This window comes from Myxine glutinosa, chromosome 11 (genome assembly GCF_964187855.1).
Source record: "Myxine glutinosa chromosome 11, kmMyxGlut1.1, whole genome shotgun sequence".
NCBI classification, from domain to species: Eukaryota; Metazoa; Chordata; class Myxini; order Myxiniformes; family Myxinidae; genus Myxine; species Myxine glutinosa.
The window spans coordinates 62,156,891-62,175,563 of NC_136271.1; the positions used below are offsets into that span (position 1 = coordinate 62,156,891).

Here is an 18,673-nt window from a genome sequence, read left to right on the forward strand (position 1 = left end):
TCGTCCTTACAGCTGTGCGTGCTCTTTTGTACATTGCCATCACTACTCTGATCAACCATTCCTCCACTCCTAACTTCCTCAATGCCCATGTCAATACTTTGCGTGGAACCCTATCGAATGCTTTCTCCAGATCAACAAACCCAAAAAACAACTTCTTCCTCTTATCCATGTACTTCTCCTGCAACTGCCTCACAATGAAAAGCGCATCTGTCGTTCCTCTTCCTGGCATAAATCCAAACTGCATTTCGTCGATCTTCACTTTCTTCCTTATCCTCCTCTCCAACACCCTTTCCAATACCTTCATTCCATGCTCCAATAACTTTATCGCTCGGTACGAGCCACACTCCAGAGGGTCACCTTTCCCCTTGTATAGAGGGACGAGGGTACTCAGTTCCCAATCCACTGGAATGCGGCCTTCTTTCACCACCAGATTACAGATCTCTGTCATTCTCTTCACACCCCAACTTCCTGCTGCCTTCAACATATCTCCCACAACTCCCGTCGGCCCTCCCGCTTTTCCACTCTTCATTGCTTTTATCGCTTCCTCAACTTCCTTCTCAGTTATCTTCTCTGCCGGTCCTAAAACTGGGTTACTCTCTATGTTGCCATCCCATTCATTCTCTGTATTCAACAGCATTTCCATATATCTTTTCCATCTTCCTTTAATTCCATCTGGGTCGACAACGATTTGTCCCACTTCATCCTTCAAGCAACTCACCCCCATCACATCACACCTCTCTTTCGCTATCTGCATTGCAATCCTGAATACTGCTTTCTGACCCTCTTCCGAATCCAAGCGTTCTCCGAACATTTTCCTACATGCCTCCTGCGCCTTTGCTACCTCTTTCTTTGCAGCCTTCCTGGCTGCCTTATAACTTTCATGCTCTGCTGTTTCTGCTCCCGTACCCTTCGCCTTCTGCCACTCTTTGAACTTCTTCCTCTTCTCGTCAATCCTCTTTCCAACCTCAACATCCCACCACCATGTTTCCGAGTGCCTCGGTGGTCCTTTTGTCCATCCACATACCTCACCAACGGCTCCCAACAGACTAGCTTTCATTGACATCCAACCACTTTCAAGCTCAACCACATCATCCTCTACCCTACTCAGCCTCTCTTTTAATGCCTCCCTTAGTCCTTACTGTCACCTTTTTCAACCTCCACACCTTCATTCTCGGTTGGTACTTCACCCGCCGAGCTCGCCTCGCACCTTTCACCCTTATGTCGCAGACAACCAAGTGGTGCTGTGAAACAGCCTCCTCCCCCGGGATCACCTTTGTGTCTCGGAGGTGCCCCCTATCTCGCCGACGCACCATCAGGTAGTCAACGGTTGTCGTCGACCCACCTGACGTGTATGTAACAAGCTTATTGTCCGCTTTGTGGAACTGAGTATTACAAATCGACAAATCAGCTCCATCAGCAAACTCCAAAATCCTTTCACCTTCTCCATTTCTCACACCATATCCGTAACCCCCATGAACTCCCTCAAAACCATCCATACTCCTTCCCACATGTCCATTCAGGTCTCCTCCCACCACAACAACTTCCTCATCTTTCACGTTTTCCATCAGCTTCTCTATCGCACACCAGAACTTGTCCTTCTCTTCATCGCTTCGATCAACCTGCGGAGCATATCCCGAGATGACGTTCACCAAGAGCTTTCCAATCATCATTTTCACCATCATCAACCTATCACTCACTCTAGTCACACTCACCACACTGTCTACAAACTCCTCAGAAAACAGGACACCAACACCATTCACGCCCTCCGGGCACCCTTGCCACACAAACTTGTATTTCTGTCCCTGCCTACCCTTCACCATTCTCACACCACTTCCCTTCCATCTCGTCTCTTGCACACAACATATGTCCACTCTTCTTCTGACCAATACTTCCACCACTTCTCCTGATCTCCCTGTCATTGTCCCCACATTCCATGTCCCAAACCTCAGAAACCGATCTCCACTTCGGGCTGCACCCTGCCCATATGTACTTGTGATTGTCATGGTTCTCTTTTTGAGGCAATGTTTTTATGGCCGGATGCCCTTCCTGACGCCAACCCTCTTAGTCATCTCTTACGACACGCAGGGATACGGTGTACCTATTCTGACCAGGGTACACACTGGGAAACGTTTAAAACATGTAAATTCTGGGGGGGGGGGGGGGGGGGGGGGGGCGTCAGCATCACGGCTGCGGTTTAAACATATTCCAACAATATCCAAACAGAACGATGAAAAAAAAACAATCCGGTAAAAGTCTCCAAGCGAGAACGTGGATTTGAGAAAGAAGGAGCAGAGGCGGAAGAAAAACCTATCCACCCATGCATCCTGTTATCATAATTAATAATACCAGCTGGAAACGATGTATATGAAAACTGTTATTGAACAAACTGAACTGTAAGTGGTTGGCATCAGGTACTTAAACGTGTGCTTGTCCTTAAAAAAAAAATAAAAAAATAAAAAAATAATAATAATCCCCGTTTAGGTAGTGTATCTTTGAAGCTATATATAGAACCCCCCCAAGCTCCCTCATAATATCTAAATGGGGAAAGGGGAGGGAATGGTGACGAGGTGAAATTGGCTTTGTTCCCTTCTGCCTCTTGGTGATATAATTATTCAAACATGGATGTTATTGTGAATTGGAGGTCTATCTTCAAAAAGGGGTATTAATCCATTATGATAGAGATTGGCAACAAATGTGCATTGTTAATAAAAACTTCAAGCAAAGAGCCGTATTGTCTGCATGGGCATCTGTCGCTATTGAAAAATGTGAGTGGGGGGCACGCAAGCATGAAGTGAATACAGCATGGGATCTGAAGCCTACCCAAGTGCCCTGGAAAATCTAGGATTTGACACTGTGCAGAGGAAAAAGGCAGTGGGTGCAAGGACAGAAAGAGAGATGAGAGGGTCCTGGAGGTGGCCATTGATGCCATAGGAAGAGTTTGGAGGGCAAGGTGGAATTTCAGACTATCAAATTCAATGTGTTTCTCCAAGCCTGTCTTGTGATGTACTGCAGTTAGAGCAGAGGGTGGTGAGCTCTTCACAGAGGAGCCTGAAGTGAAGGCCCGCTGGGCTGGTTACTTAAAGTTGCTGTGCCAGGCTGAACCACCAGCTGTTGAGTTTGATGTGAGTGGTGCTACTATCCCAATTGCTGACCATTTGTTTGTGGAAAATCCGGCTGCGGTGAATCGGTTGAAAGGGGGCAAAGCTCCTGTGATTTGTGCCATTCATGCTGGGCGTCTTAAACGTGTGCTTCTCAAGGCTGGTGAAAATGCTGTACTCGTGTTGATGCATGCAGTTCTATGCTTCGTTTGACACACGAGCATCATTCTAATTGACTGGAAGAGGGGCCTTGTTGACCCTGTCTGGAAAGGGAAGGGTGATCGCCATGACTGCAACAACTACCTGTGGGTGATGCTGCTCTGTGCCAGGCAAGGTCTTTGCTTGGATACTTCTTGATAGAGTTTGCCACAATCTGCTTGAGCACCAGTGCCCAGAGCAGTCTGGCTTTACACCAAAGAGGTCAACGATTGACCATATCATTGTTCTTCAGGTCCTCGATGAACCCAAGCGAGAGTTTCAGCAGGGGATTCTTGCAGCTTATGTTGATCTCCGCAAAGCATTTGATTCAGTGAATTGGGATGCCCTCTGTAGGATTCTCTGTCTCCGTGGGGTGCCACCGAAACTGATCAATCTGGTTTCTGAACATTACTCGGGTACTGAGTGCTGTGAGGTTTGGTGATTCCATCTCTGATGTATTTCCAGTTGTTATTGGTGTTTGTCAGGAGTGTGTACTGGCCCCCACACTTTCCAGCACTTGTATGGACTGGATTTTGGGGATGATGTTGGAGAGTTCAAGCTTTGATGCATCATTTGGGAATGTCAAGATCTCCGATCTTGATTTCACAGATGCAGTCATCTTTGCGGAGACTCTAGATATCCTTATGATATCCTCAAGGCTAACCCCCGCTCTAGCAGGGAAAATGGCCTTTAAAATGCATGTTGTTGTGTTGTTGTATCCTCAAGGTGCTGAATGAGGAGTTTGAGCCCTTGGGATTTTGGGTCTCCTGGTTCAAAACTAAGATCCAGGCTTTCATTGACATATTTGATGCTGATATCTTGTCGGTACCTGTCTGGCGCATTTTGAGTTCACAAAAGTATTCACTTACCTTGGCAGTGATATTTATGTCTCCGCATGTTGTAATCCAGAAGTTGAGAGATGGCTGGGTCGGCCTGGTGTCGGTACCTCTGTAGGAGGGTGAAACTCTGTTTTTAAATCCTTGGTGATTCCAGTCTTGCTCTACACATTTAAGACTTGGACTCTGACCAAGGATCTGAGACAAATAATTAACTCCTTTAGTATCAGGGCTCTTTGGAGAATCCTTGGCTATCGCTGGTCAGACTGTGTCCAACGAGCATTTGCTGAGAGACTTACATGAGATTTGTTACCTGTACAATCTGAGCATCAGCTGTGGCTGTATGGACATGTTGCTCGCTTTCCTGATGCTAATGCTGATCCTGCTCCCCAGATTGTGTGTGTGTGTGTGTGTGTGTGTGTGTGTGTGTGTGTGTGTGTGTTGAGAAGGCCAATGGGCTGACCACACCCCTCGTGGTTGCAGCATGTTGATCGGCATCTCTAGGAGATGGGATGGCCAGACGGAGGTCCCCTGGTGTACCAGTGGAAAGTGGATGTGGCGATGTGCTGCTCTGGCGCATGCTCTCAGACCTGATGGTTGATGGACCAAGTGTTTTGGATTGACACAAGTTTTGGAAATAAGCCTTATGAAGAAGAAGAGAAATTGATCATGATGAAGAACATGAGTGTTCCTGATTGAGAAATAAAGAAAGTGAAGCATTTTTAAAAATGTTCAAACCTTTTAAAAGAAGCAGTTCATTCAACCAAGATTGCTTGTCGGTATTGAGAACAGGAAGTGATAAGGAATGATTAAGGAAGGAAATTCAGGCAGAACGACTTTGAAAATACAAACCGCAACACAAGGACGTAAAGATAACAGGCATACACGATGGATCTGGTCTGGAAAACTTGGATTGGATGAACTGGAAGGAGGCCACGTCCAATGCACTCAGGCTCTGAAATTTAATCGCACAAATGGTCACCAATTTGATATCAAACTTTAAATGGAATTGATGATGTACAAATATTTGGCCCGTCTATTTGAATTTTTTATAGAGACCTCCACATTTACGCCAACACAATAAAACGTACATTTTATAACACGTGTGACCACCTTAAAACTTCCCCAAAACACTACGGAAAGTGTAGACTTTTTTTTTTTTTTTTTTTTTTTTCCCTCTTCTCCTTCCCTTTTTTGAATACAGAATTGAGGCTCGTGAAAGAGCTAAAGGACTGATGGATGAATGAATTGCTCTGCAATGGTTTTTGGGTTGAGTAGTGCTATCCGGTTTTGGTTTTGGTGCATGTGGGTTAGGGTTAGTTTCGGCCTTGTTGTGACATCATGCTGTGCAACCACGCATAAAATCTATTCATATTCCACTGGTTTAAAGTAATTCAAACTTTTCACAAGATTAATTTAATCAGTTGCAAGGAAAACTGCTTCGTAATCCTTTGTGGATGCACAATTTTTGTTTACATTATCAAAAAAACTGTAGGGTTGGAGGGGGGTGGGGTGGGGCGCTGGGGCCAATAGGGACAATAGATAACATAATGTTATAATGTCCCCTCTTTTCAAAAAATTGGTGGGCTGATCTTCAGTTAATTTCATTGATTTGGAAGAAATGTTTAAGAAGAAGCTTTTTCTGCAATATGCAATAGGATGGTTCTTCAAAATAAAAGTTAGAATAGTCACTTAAAATTTTCTGTATGTATGAAAAAAAAACCCCTTGTGGTGAAATTTTTAAGCCATTTGGACTAACTTTAGGGGTTGCACATGGAGTTTGTAATTTCACATATTTGGCTCACATAAATTTTTGGAGCTGATTATTTATTCTCCACTGCTATACTTGTGATTTTGACCATTACAGTTGACCTATGACCTTTCTAAGTACTGCACATTTTGAAATTGTTTTTAAGTTAATTGAATACAGTACAGCTGTACTCTGGTGTATGAAGTTGCTCTCATTGAACAGTACAATCGTCTTCTGACGAGGGATGAACAGCAAACCCAGTATCTGCTTCAAGTTGTGACAGAACATCGCAAGAGGTTTCCCGATTACTGGAAATCAACACTTATCGGGCAACAATGAGTGGCTGGCAACCATGAGTCACTGTGCAACCCCTAAAACTTGATGTATTCAAAAAATATTTCACATGCAGAAGTTTTATACCAAAAAAATTAAAGGTTAGGAGTAAAACTTCTTTTTTTTGCCTTATGTAGCTAAGAACCACCCTAACATGCAATCTATGAAGCTCAAATGTATTTTAGTACCACAATCCTTCCTTCAAATGTTTGAGAAAATAAATGCAATAAGCTTCTAAGAATACTGCCGGAAGGTAAAAAAAATAAAATAAAATCTTTTTTATAAATTAATTGATGTATTCTTCATGTTTATTGACAAAAGCACCACCGTTCTAATTCGCTGCCATATAAGGTCAAATGCCATTTTTGCATTAGCTAAAATTAGTCTTGCTGAACGAGTGAAAGCAGGACATAATAATGGGCAAAGTAAGCATTTATGCAATTATGGATGTCATGACGTACTCGGTCCCCTCTGTTGGCATGCAGGTTTCTTACAGCAGCTGTTATGCAGTCTAGAAATCGCATTTTTCTTCGAGCATCTGATTTCGTGCACTATCATTTTGCGTGGAATTTGCCATAAGGCATTAGAGCAGAGGGATGGGAGGGGCAGGGTGTGGTGGGGAGGTGTGGGTTGGTGAAAGGTTGAAACCAAACGAGCAAGTCAAGCAGGTGTACAAATATTGTTACCATGGGAACAATTCCATTTATTGTGGCCCAGCGTCTAGTTGAATCTTCCACATCGCTGACAAACTAATTTGTGTTTCGGTGCAGTCTGCCTTGAGTAAAAACTATTAAACAGGCTCACGTTTCATATGGAATCTACTGTTGTCAAAAGAAAAGTTGATTGATCCATCTACAATTTTCCATCGTTGTAACACCAAATGTTCACCATTTATTTTCCCCGATCACCTCCTCCCACACTCGAGAACAGCATTTTAAATTGTTGGTTGTTATTTTATTTCCCATCAAGTTTCCACTGATTTAAAATGCATTTTGTATTTCTTGATACTTTTGTTTTTGTAAATGTTGCCTTTTTTACCAAAAGAAAAAAAAACTTGAGGTGTGTGGTATGTTTTTTGAAGCTCCAGCCAATACCCTAACCCTAACAACCCTAACTAACTAACTACAACCCTAACTTCTGTGACCACTAATCGAAGAAACCATTTATTAAAAAAAAAAAGATTTGCCAGAGCTTTTTATTTTTAACATGTAATTTGTCACTATTTTGCAATAGAATTGCTGAAATGGAAGATACGTTAGGATTTAAAAAAAAAATTCATCTCGTTCAATGCAACAGTAACAAGACAGGCTCTTAGTCAGGTTCACTATGTAATTTCGTTGGAATTTTTGGAGGATTTGGAAAACTATATATTTTTGGAAACTATATTGTATAGTCAGTCAGAAAACCAATGTTGCTATTTGCACAGACTCCTGTATGGCGGCCATCTTGGATTTTCAAAATTGCTGCCGTAGAACTAATTTTTCTCAATATCTCAGCCTCTAAATAACATAGAGCTTTGATTCTAACGGCTAAACATACATTTTCAAGGGCCCCGAATCCAATGGTAAGTTCGATAAGCTAGACATGACCATAGAGCTCCTATGTGGCGGCCATCTTGGATTTTTCAAACTGGCCGCCGTAAAATTGATTTCTCAATATCTCAGCTTCTAAACAACATAAAGCTTTGATTCTAATGGCTAAACATACATTTTCAAGGGCCCCGAATCCAATGGTAACAAGTTCGATAAGCTAGACATGACCATAGAGCTCCTATGTGGCGGCCATCTTGGATTTTTCAAACTGGCCACCGTAAAATTGATGTTTCACAGGATCTCATCTTCTAAATAAGACGGAGCTTTGATTTTTCTAAATCCCAAAAACAATCCAACGAAATCTAAAATCTGGACATGCTGAACCTGACTGTGTTGACTGTAATGAGAAATACTATTCTACTGCGAGTGTTTTGCCCTTTGTGGGCCTTTGTGGCATACTGCCAAATAACACACAGATACTCCTAATGTTCATGAGAACTTAAAATCTGTTTACGGGTGGACAAGCTACTAAAGTAATAAGTTTGATCCCCAGGGTACAGCTGAGGAAAATAATTAGTAATCACTAATTATTGATGTGATGCTGCCACGAATAACAGGATTGTCTCCACCCGATGTAGATAGTTCATCATTGACTTGAACATTGCATTCTTGGATCTCCGTGCTTCCCACTCCTCGAGTGCCGTCACCACCCCATCAGATGTCAAGACTTGAAGGAGTTTGGTGTTGGCTTGTTTTACAGATTCAGCTTTCGTGCACTTGTTCGTCTCAGCACAGGCAGCTTCTACTCCCTCTGTTGCCTCGAAACACACATCCTTTACTTGTGGGTTGTCCTTCAAGAACTCCTCCAGAACCATTTCATAAAGTGCTACATATGAATATATATGGGCACGGAGAGACCGCTTGTAGTGTGTACATTTCAGGATTTGCCGCGTCGTGGCTGGACCATAGACATCAGCTTCTACCCAAGCATCATCGATGCCTGAGTTCTCCATGGAGGCTCCAAGGGCTCGGAGAGCCGCCATGACAACATGCAGCTCACCCAGTCTGGGGACGACTGTGCGTTTCAAGTCAGGTCTTGCATCCAGCAGTTGCACCACCTTCTCGTAGAGGGCCATGTCAAATGCAATTACAGTGGGATGATCTTCACCAACTGCCAACATCCTTAGCTGACTGGCTTGCATGATCACGGTCAGTAGGGTTGGCCACTCATGCACCACCTCTGGAAGTAGTGGAAAGGCACCAACCCGAGTCATGGACTGGCATTCAGACAAGAGCGAGTTGTATCCTGCCCAACCTGGAATCTTGCTGGAGTGTTCCCTCGCTTTCATCCTGGATACAGCAGAAGCAACAACCCATCCCAGTTGTGTCAGTTGATAGGATCTGGAGACCCCCTTGTTGATGACAAACTCCTCTGTTCTCTTTGTAAGCTGTGGTTTCGGCTTGTCACAGTGCAGCACATCTACATGGTATGGAGTGACCGATAGACTCTGTGCATCACCGATGATCAGAGGTTGCGCAACTGGTTCTCCAGGGACATCTGACTTCTGGTACACTGCAGTAATCGTTGCATGAGTGGTTCCTTTCCCATCAGGAGTATCCTCGGCAAAGTCCGTGTTGTCTGCAGCAAAGAACACAAAGGCTCCCCTTTTCAGGAATGGTGGCACGTACAGACCTTCAAACTGCCTGGTGTTTTCTACGACAGCATTGGCAAGAGCAGTTTCCATGAGGATGGCGCGGACAATCGAAACACAGTAGCCATGTGCATTGAGAAGTCCCATCAGCTTTTTGTTGTGTGTCATGATGGACAGTCAGAGCCAATCCCAGGACTTGGGGGTTTTCTCTTGAATGGGGTGGCCTGAATTTTGTGGATTCGCTGCTTGGTTTGTACTTCACCTGTCTGTTGGATTTGAATCCATACATGATGTTCTGACTCACAGTGAGTGTTGATCTGTCAACAACACTGGTCCTCTTCTCAGTTTCCAGCTTGTCGACAGGCCCTACCATTACCCAGCGGATCATGGTGTATAGTTCAGCCGGAACATCGTTGATATCGCTGGACACCTGTATGGTATTTGCTTCGTGGTCCTCCTTAATGAATTCTGCGATGCTCTTCCGTATCACTTGTGCTGCTTTGTAGATTGTCTTCATGTTGTTCTCGTCATCGCCATCACTTGTGATTGCAGAATGAACCATGCTTTCCTCACATGCATCTGGGCAGTAGAGGATGGCCGATTTTCTTCGGTCTTTTTGGAGAACGGATGTCACGCTTGGCAACTCAGTGACGATTCTTTCTTTCAGCCACTTTCTATTGAATGTAGGTACATGCTTTTCCAAGTGTTCTGCGCCAATCATATTGACATAAGTGGTTTCAATGTCATCCATGGAGAGATAAGCTTGGTTTTGTGTTTTGACATCGATCAGGTTGATCATCTCAATCAGACTTGCCCGTTGCAGCAATAGTTCTTTGTCTGCGCTGCTTCTGTTTGCGCTAGGTCTGTCTCGTACTACATGGAACATATGTCTTCTCCAACAAGATTTGTGGTACCGAAGGTCAATTGCGTGTGCATCACCTGGTGAGATACATGTGTTGAATCACGTTTTCAATAATGCATCTTGGGACTTCTCTACAGCCTCTCTAAGCTCTTGACCAGCATTTTCAGTCCTAACCTGGTAGAGTAGTTGGCCATCATCTTTTTGGCAGAAGAAACACTGCTCTTTATCCAGTGGCACTGTACACGAGCATGTGAACGTGGATGTTGCATCAGATGTTGATGAGCCTGGCTCGTCCAGTTCTGTGCTTCCTCTCTTCTGTCCGCGTTTTTTTGCAGTATAGTGTCCAGTTGTTACTGCATGTGCATGGCGGTCTCTGGCACGTTGTATCTCGCTCTTGTTAGTTGCACTGGAGTAACAAGTGCGATGCCAAACTGCCTTCTCTGTAGAGAGTGTTTCTTTTGTGCTGTTTTGGAGTCGTTTATGGACTTGAACGTAGATGCCATCATGCAAACTGACCCTTTCTTCTATTGTCTTCAATAAATGTTGGTAGGAATCTATTCTGGGGTTTAACACCAAGGATCCTTTCTTGACATCATCAGCCTTGCATAAAATGCACTGCTTACAGTTCGTGGACTCCTGGGCTTGCCCCGCCCCTTCACCATCTTGTTGCATCTCACTCATAATGTGACATGTAGAACCTGCAAAGACAGCAAAGCAAAGGGAACCGTCACCGATATATACAACCACCACCACAGACATATTGATGTATAATAGGCTACAAATACACTACCACGATCACCACAATATCAGGTATATTGCTCAGTATATAAATAATACAAAAACACACGCTGTAAACTAATTATTTTCCTCAGCTGTACCCCGGGGATCAAACTTATTACTTTAGTAGCTTGTCCACCCGTAAACAGATTTTAAGTTCTCATGAACATTAGGAGTATCTGTGTGTTATTTGGCAGTATGCCACAAAGGCCCACAAAGGGCAAAACACTCGCAGTAGAATAGTATTTCTCATTAGTCAACACAGTCAGGTTCAGCATGTCCAGATTTTAGATTTCGTTGGATTGTTTTTGGGATTCAGAAAAATCAAAGCTCCGTCTTATTTAGAAGATGAGATCCTGAGAAATATCAATTTTACGGCGGCCAGTTTGAAAAATTCAAGATGGCCGCCACATAGGAGCTCTATGGTCATGTCTAGCTTATCGAACTTGTTACCATTGGATTCGGGGCCCTTGAAAATGTATGTTTAGCCGTTAGAATCAAAGCTCTATGTTATTTAGAAGCTGAGATATTGAGAAAAATTAGTTCTACGGCGGCAATTTTGAAAATCCAAGATGGCCGCCATACAGGAGTCTGTGCAAATAGCAACATTGGTTTTCTGACTGACTATACAATATAGTTTCCAAAAATATATAGTTTTCAAAATCCCCCAAAAAATCCAACGAAACTTTAAATCTGGACATACTGAACCTGACTATCTGGTGTATTTAACAATAGAGCCTGGCTTTGATATGTATACTTGGTAGTGTGGGCTCACTGAGAACCGGCGCGGGCTCGCTCACTGAGAACCGGCGTGGGCTCGCTCACTGAGAACCGGCGGGGGCTCGCTCACTGAGAACCGGCGGGGGCTCGCTCACTGAGAACCGGCGCGGGCTCGCTCACTGAGAACCGGCGCGGGCTCGCTCACTGAGAACCGGCGTGGGCTCGCTCACTGACCAAACACAATTCCAATCGGCTTGTCACCGGGTCCTTGAGGAACGAGCGAGTAATGATTCACATCGTAAAGGTGTGTGTTCAGTTGTGGGGTGTTCAGTTGTGGGGTGTTCAGTTGTGGGGTGTTCAGTTGTGGGGTGTTCAGTTGTGGGGTGTTCAGTTGTGGGGTGTTCAGTTGTGGGGTGTTCAGTTGTGGGGTGTTCAGTTGTGGGGTGTTCAGTTGTGGGGTGTTCAGTTGTGGGGTGTTCAGTTGTGGGGTGTTCAGTTGTGGTGTGTTCAGTTGTGGTGTGTTCAGTTGTGGTGTGTTCAGTTGTGGTGTGTTCAGTTGTGGTGTGTTCAGTTGTGGTGTGTTCAGTTGTGGTGTGGTGTGTTGTGTTGTGTTGTGTTGTGGTGTGGTGTGTTGTGTTGTCAACATGAACTCTTTGAGGTAAATTGTTAATTAGCTGATTAGTTAATTAACATCAATGAAAAGGGATCCCTACCTCGACAATCAGCTGAACTGACCAGGTAGTCTCATCTCATCTCTCACCTAAGCGAGTTTTTAAAGAAGATACTCCATCTTTAGTTTTGTATGTAGCAGATGGGACCGTCGTTTTTTAACGCAACATCCCGACATAGAGAGTACTACCGTACTCTCTGATAATTGCATGTTTTCAAGAGATGGATTTTAAAGCCAAATGTAGCTCTGCCAAGACAGTGTTTATCAGTCCATCCCTTTGTATTTCTCAATGCTAAATGTGTTCAATTTCTTATTTGTTTGATTAATAACGTTTTTCCTTCCACCTCAATGACATTGGAACCTCAATAGCCTCGAGCCGAGTACCCATGGTTCACTTTTGAATTGGACCAATCGACGGTGTTCTCGTTCTTAGCTGGTTGAGAAGCATACTTGGTGATGTCACGTGAGGGGCGGTTATGAACCAAGGTTATGAGAATGTTCAGTTGAGAACTGGGACCTTCTTTAGTGAGATCTGTCGAATCCGAGCTGAGGACCTGGAGTGAGGAGCATGAACTGTTGTCGGGGTTCTTTAGACCCCCCTCCTTAAAAATGTGATGCTAATGGGCTGTTGCAACTTTAATTAATATATTGATTATATTGATGTATTAATATTGTGGGTTATTGGGTACAAGTACAATTACCATTTGTTCATTTATAATGTCTTTTTATAGAAAATGTGAACCTTTTCGCATGTAAAAAAAAAAAAAAAAAAATCGCTTGGTTTGCCATGTTTTATTGGTGCATTTGTGCAGTCTTTCCTTTGTACTGTCATGGCCAAAAATATTGGCACCCTTGCACCTTTTTCAAATAATGCACCATATTCAAATAATGCACCATATCTTCCAGAAAATTGTTGAAATTAAAATTAAAAAAATTGGTATCCACATTTGTATTTATTTGGTTTGCAGTGGAACAAAACAAAAAAGCTGAAAACATAACTAAATCTTAGCTTATTCCACATAGAAATCATAAAATGGCCTGGACAATATTATTGGCACCTTTTAGAAGTTGTAAGAAATACATTACAAGCAGGTGATTCTCCTTTACTTTGGAATTGAACTCACCTGTGGTGAGTTGCTTGTGCCTGCAATATAAAAATCACTCATTCAACCAGTTTGAATAGAGAAAAGGAGTCATTCTGCTCTTTTGTCACTGTGTGTACCACAATGAGCATGGACAAAAGAGAAAACCAGAGAGTTGTTTGAGGTCGTCAGACACAAGATTGTAGCCAAGCATGGACAATCTCAAGGCTACAAGTCCATCTTCAGAGACCTTGATGTTCCTGTGTCCACCATACACAATGTTATCAGGAGGTTTAAGGCCCATGGCACTGTAGCCAACCTCCCTGAACGTGGCCGCAAGAGACAACTTCATCGAAGATTGCAGAGAAGAATTGTTCGAATGGTGGAGAAAACACCTTGATCAACTGCCAAACCGATTCAAGGTGACTTTCAGGCACAAGGTATGACAGTTTCAACTTTAACCATCCTTTGCCAACGCAAAGAAGGGGTGTTTGATTGTAGGAGACCCAGGAGGATCCCACTTCTGAGAGACACGCAAGAAAGCCTGACTGGAATTTTCCAAAACACACCTGAACAAGCCAAACTCCTTCTGGGAGAATGTCCTGTGGACAGATGAGATCACATTAGAGCTTTTATGTGAAGCACATCATCTCTGTTTATAGAAAACAAAATGAAGCCTTCAAAGAAAATAACACTTTCGCTACAGTCAAACATTGAGGTGGTTCAGTGATGTTTTGGGGTTGCTGTGCTGCCTCTGGCACTGGGTACCTTGAATGTGTGCATGGCATCATGAAATCGGGAGATTACCAAGACATTTTGGAGCGCAATGTCCAACTCGGTGTTAGAAAGCTGGGTCTCTGTCGAAGGTCATGGGTCTTGCAGCACGACAATGACCCCAAACACACTTCAAAAAGCACCCAATAATGGTTCAAGACAAAATGCTGGACTGTTCTGAAGTGGCCAGCAATTGAGTCAAGATCTAAATCCCATTGAACAACTTTGGGGAGATCTTAAAACAGCAGTTGGGAGAACTGGAGCAGTTGGCACAAAAAGAGTGGGCCGAACTGTCAGTGGAGTGGTGTAGGAAGCTCATTCATGGCTCTAGGAAGCGCTTGACTACAGTTATGTTGTCCAAACTCTGTGCTACCAAATATTAAGTCGAGGGTGTCAATACTTTTGTCAATGCCATTTCTTTTTCTTTTCTGATTTAAAAGGATATATTAAGTTCTGAATCAAAAACAACGGTTCTGTAATATTAACAGTGAAATAAGGAATTGTGGAGACGAAATACTTTTATCAATTTCAACTTGTTTTTAGAGAAAATCGTGAGTTATTTGAAAAAAGTGCAAGGGTGCCAATATTTTTGGTCACAACTGTACATCTGAACTTTTATATACTTACAAGGCCTTCATCTGCAGCTTGATGAAGTACTGCTCTCCCCTCTGAGCTGGCACCCTTGCCATACACTTTGCTTAGCTAGACAACAAGGAAACCAAAGCCTTCAAAATTATTGGAATATCCCACAATGAAGCTGAGTCTCTGGGGTTATCTCTTTCTCATCGCAGACTGGTTGTTGGTCTATGCAGCTTCTGCTACCTCCTTTTTGGTCTTGCACCCTCTGCCTTTGCTTTCCACATCTCCCCGCCCCTCCCCCCAATGTCCCAGGCCTTTACAGGGTGAATGCGGTCTGTCAATAACCCACTTTGGCTGAAACTCCCAGAATCCAGGCTTGCTGCTCACCTCCTTTCATTCCTTCCTCTTTTCTCTCTCACCTGAGGAACCGACCTCTTTATTATGCTCAGTCATTTTTCCTCCAGGGCATCAAGAGTTATGCACCACCACATCGGGTCATCCCTCATGCAAACCCATGATCTTTTCCATTCTTATTGGATGGAAAGGGAATATGTTAAATGCTCTTATGGGTATAAGCAGGTGTGCTGCTACTCCTACCCCCTTACCCATTCATACGTACATACAATGTGTGCAAATGAACCCCTCTTTCTAAAATCCTGTATCATACATGGTGTATGGTCCTTCAGAGGGATTGTATTCTTCTGGGTATGAATAGAAGTATTAGTGTAGCAGCATAGCAAACCTGTTGTGCATTTTGTGATACAAGCACCAAATTTGGCACAAATGTACATTAATATGTTGCGAACATTTTCAGATATTGGGCCACTTGAAATTCCGTAATTTTTTTTTTCAAATTTTTTCAAATTTCGTAATTTCAAATTTTTCAGGTGACACCGTCACAATTTCGGTCTTCGAGGCCGGCCGATATAGTGGGGCAGCTTAGCCCAAATATTCAAAAGAATTGTGCATTTTGTGATACAAGCACCAAATTTGGCACAAATGTACATTAATATGTTGCGAACATTGTGTGGTCAGCAATGAAGACGAGAGTCTGAATTACATATATGCAAAAGACCTTGTGAACCAGTGAAGCAAATACACGGGTAAGCATGAATTAAATCTCGGGCATGATATAATTTCCATGATGTTTACCTCTACACTCAATGGTGGAAGGAGGTAATGTTTTGATCCCAGCTTGTCTGTATGTCTGTTTGTCTGTTAGTCCACAAAATTCCAGACAAAGCTTGTAGTAGTGGTAGTTGTAGTGGTAGTGGTGATAACAGAAATTGTTATATAGAACTGAACTTATATTATTATTATATGCAGAAAATAACTTCATTTCTATATGCCCTGCAGTGGACAGGTTAATTGGTTTATGCACTGAAGGGGTCACCCTGGTGTGCACTGCTGTGTTCTGCCTCACTGAGTTGTTCAGGTATGATGTACTCAGCACAAGCTTCCGGTCGGCCCGGAGGTGGGGGTGCGGGGCCTGTCACGGAACGTCAAAACAAACGGCCTGCCGGGGCCGCCCAAAAGTCGGGCGTGAGGGGCGCGTCCACTAATGGAACGCCTCTCGCTTCCCAGATCGAGGGCCACGTGGTCAGGAGAACCTCGTCCCTTCCGGTCACACTTTGCCTATCGGCCGGCCTCGAAGACCGAAATTGTGACGGTCACCCGAAAAATTTGAAATTACGAAATTTGAAAAAAAAAATTACGGAATTTCAAGTGGCCAAATATCTGAAAATGTTCGCAACATATTAATGTACATTTGTGCCAAATTTGGTGCTTGTATCACAAAATGCACAATTCTTTTGAATATTTGGGCTAAGCCGCCCCACTATATTGCTTTCAATGTTCTATTCTGCAAGTATTGTGCTGTCTAAGATTTGGTGTTACCTGGAGTTCTTATGATTGAGACATCACGTTGGTGACAGCAACTAGAGTTGTAATCAGGAGGCAGGGTTTGTGCCCTTTAAAAATAAAATATGGCTTTACCACATATAGCTTTTGTTGAGTGATCCATCGTTCAGTGTCCTACTTCCAATCCCAATTCACTCCGATTGAAGGTGTTCAGAACATACCAAAGGTAGTGATGTAGAAGGATTACTTTGTTCACTCAATCGAGGTGGTATAGTCCTGTTTACTTCCTGAGCTCTGTTTCGTTTTTGCTCTGCACATCTTGGCCTACTTATTTCGAAAGGTATTGAGCATTAGCCACAGCATGCTCACATTTTTGACAGAAGTTTACTCCATCATTCAATGGCTTGCCTGTGATTGAGCATCAGAGCAACTTTTTTGTATGAATATAATTTAATCCAGATCAAACCCGGATGAGCATGATTGTACTGCAATCCCATTACTTCTCAGCGTGTGCAGGGAGATAAAGCAATGAAGTATACTGCATTGGGATTGCATTGTTTTTGTTGGGAAAGAATTGCACTGTGCATCAATTTAAATAAGATTTGATTGAGTCTTGTACGTTTTCAGTTTAAAACGTGATCATCCAACATGTACCATCATGGTGACGTCCTTCCACTGTTTTCAACGTGTCCAATCGCTGTGCTCCTGCAGCTGCTTCTCCTCTTGCAATACCCTAATCATGACCGCTTTGGAGAAACCCAATGATCAATCGATTCTGGAAGCAGATGTTTGTATTAATATTTTGTCCATTTTTCTGTTCTCCAAACATCTAAAACTGCACATCTTTGTTTTACTCTGTTCACTTCACTTTGCTTTCTAATCTTTATGATTTGCTCAGTTCATCTTTAGATGAGTTGCATTTTGTTAATGAATGTTTGTTTTGCTTTGCTATGTAACTTATCCTTTTCATTAATTTTTAAACTCTCCTTTTCTTTTCTTCTTCGAAAGGAGTGTCACTCGTTTTTCTTTTACAATAGTCCATTATAATAAACTTGGTGTTTTAAATGACGATCACTTTGTTTTGTTTTTTATGCCTCCGCCGATGGTCATCAGAGGCATTATGTTTTTGGGTTGTCCGTCCATGGTAGGTTTTTGCTACCACGATAACTTGAGAACAGCTGAAGGGATTTGAATCAAACTTGGTACATGTATTTATAATGTTATAATGTGGGTGGAGGCATATCGGTCGACGTCGCGACGGCGAAGATTGCCGTTCCGTTTTTTTTTTTCTTCTTTCCTATGCATCATATGGCTGTGAGGTTGAATAATTATATTGGCTTTGCTGCTGGTGCTGCAGTAGTGCCCCCTGTAGGTTAGGGCAGGAATTGGTGATTGTTCATGGGTTGCCGGTGATGACTCGTCTACCCTTTGCGAAGGACACCGAGATATTTAACATCCACCAACCAGAGTTTGTGACTCGGATTTGCGTCGTACTACAACTACAACAACAGGCATTTAAAGACCATTTTCCCTGATAGAGCAGGGTTTAGCCTTGCGGGCCCCATGACAATCTTCTCCATTTTGCCCTATTTTCTGCATCTCCCCTTGTTAACCCCCTTGCCTGCATTTCTTCTTCCACCACCTTTAGCCAAGTCTTTCTCTGTCTTCCCCATCCTATACTTCCTTCTACATTCATTTCCATCACTCTTCTCAACCAGTCACTTTCATCCTTCCTCAACACATGACCAAACCATCTCAAACTGTTTCTCTTCACAGCATCCATCACAGGCTCTATTCCCATCATCTTTCGCAATTCATCATTTGTCTTCCTCTCTCTCAACGATACTCCGCACATCCACCGAACCATTCGCATTTCCACTCTTTCCAGCCTTCGTTGCGGCTCTACGTTCATTACCCATGTCTCGCTCCCATAAATCATAACACTTCCCA

General features: G+C 43.1%; 1 protein-coding gene across 4 annotated transcripts in view; it reads left to right on the forward strand.

Moving 5' to 3' along the window:
* Positions 1–18,673, forward strand: part of LOC137436717 (disheveled-associated activator of morphogenesis 2-like) — a 194,421-nt gene that overhangs the window by 11,576 nt on the left and 164,172 nt on the right. The window lies entirely within an intron of this gene.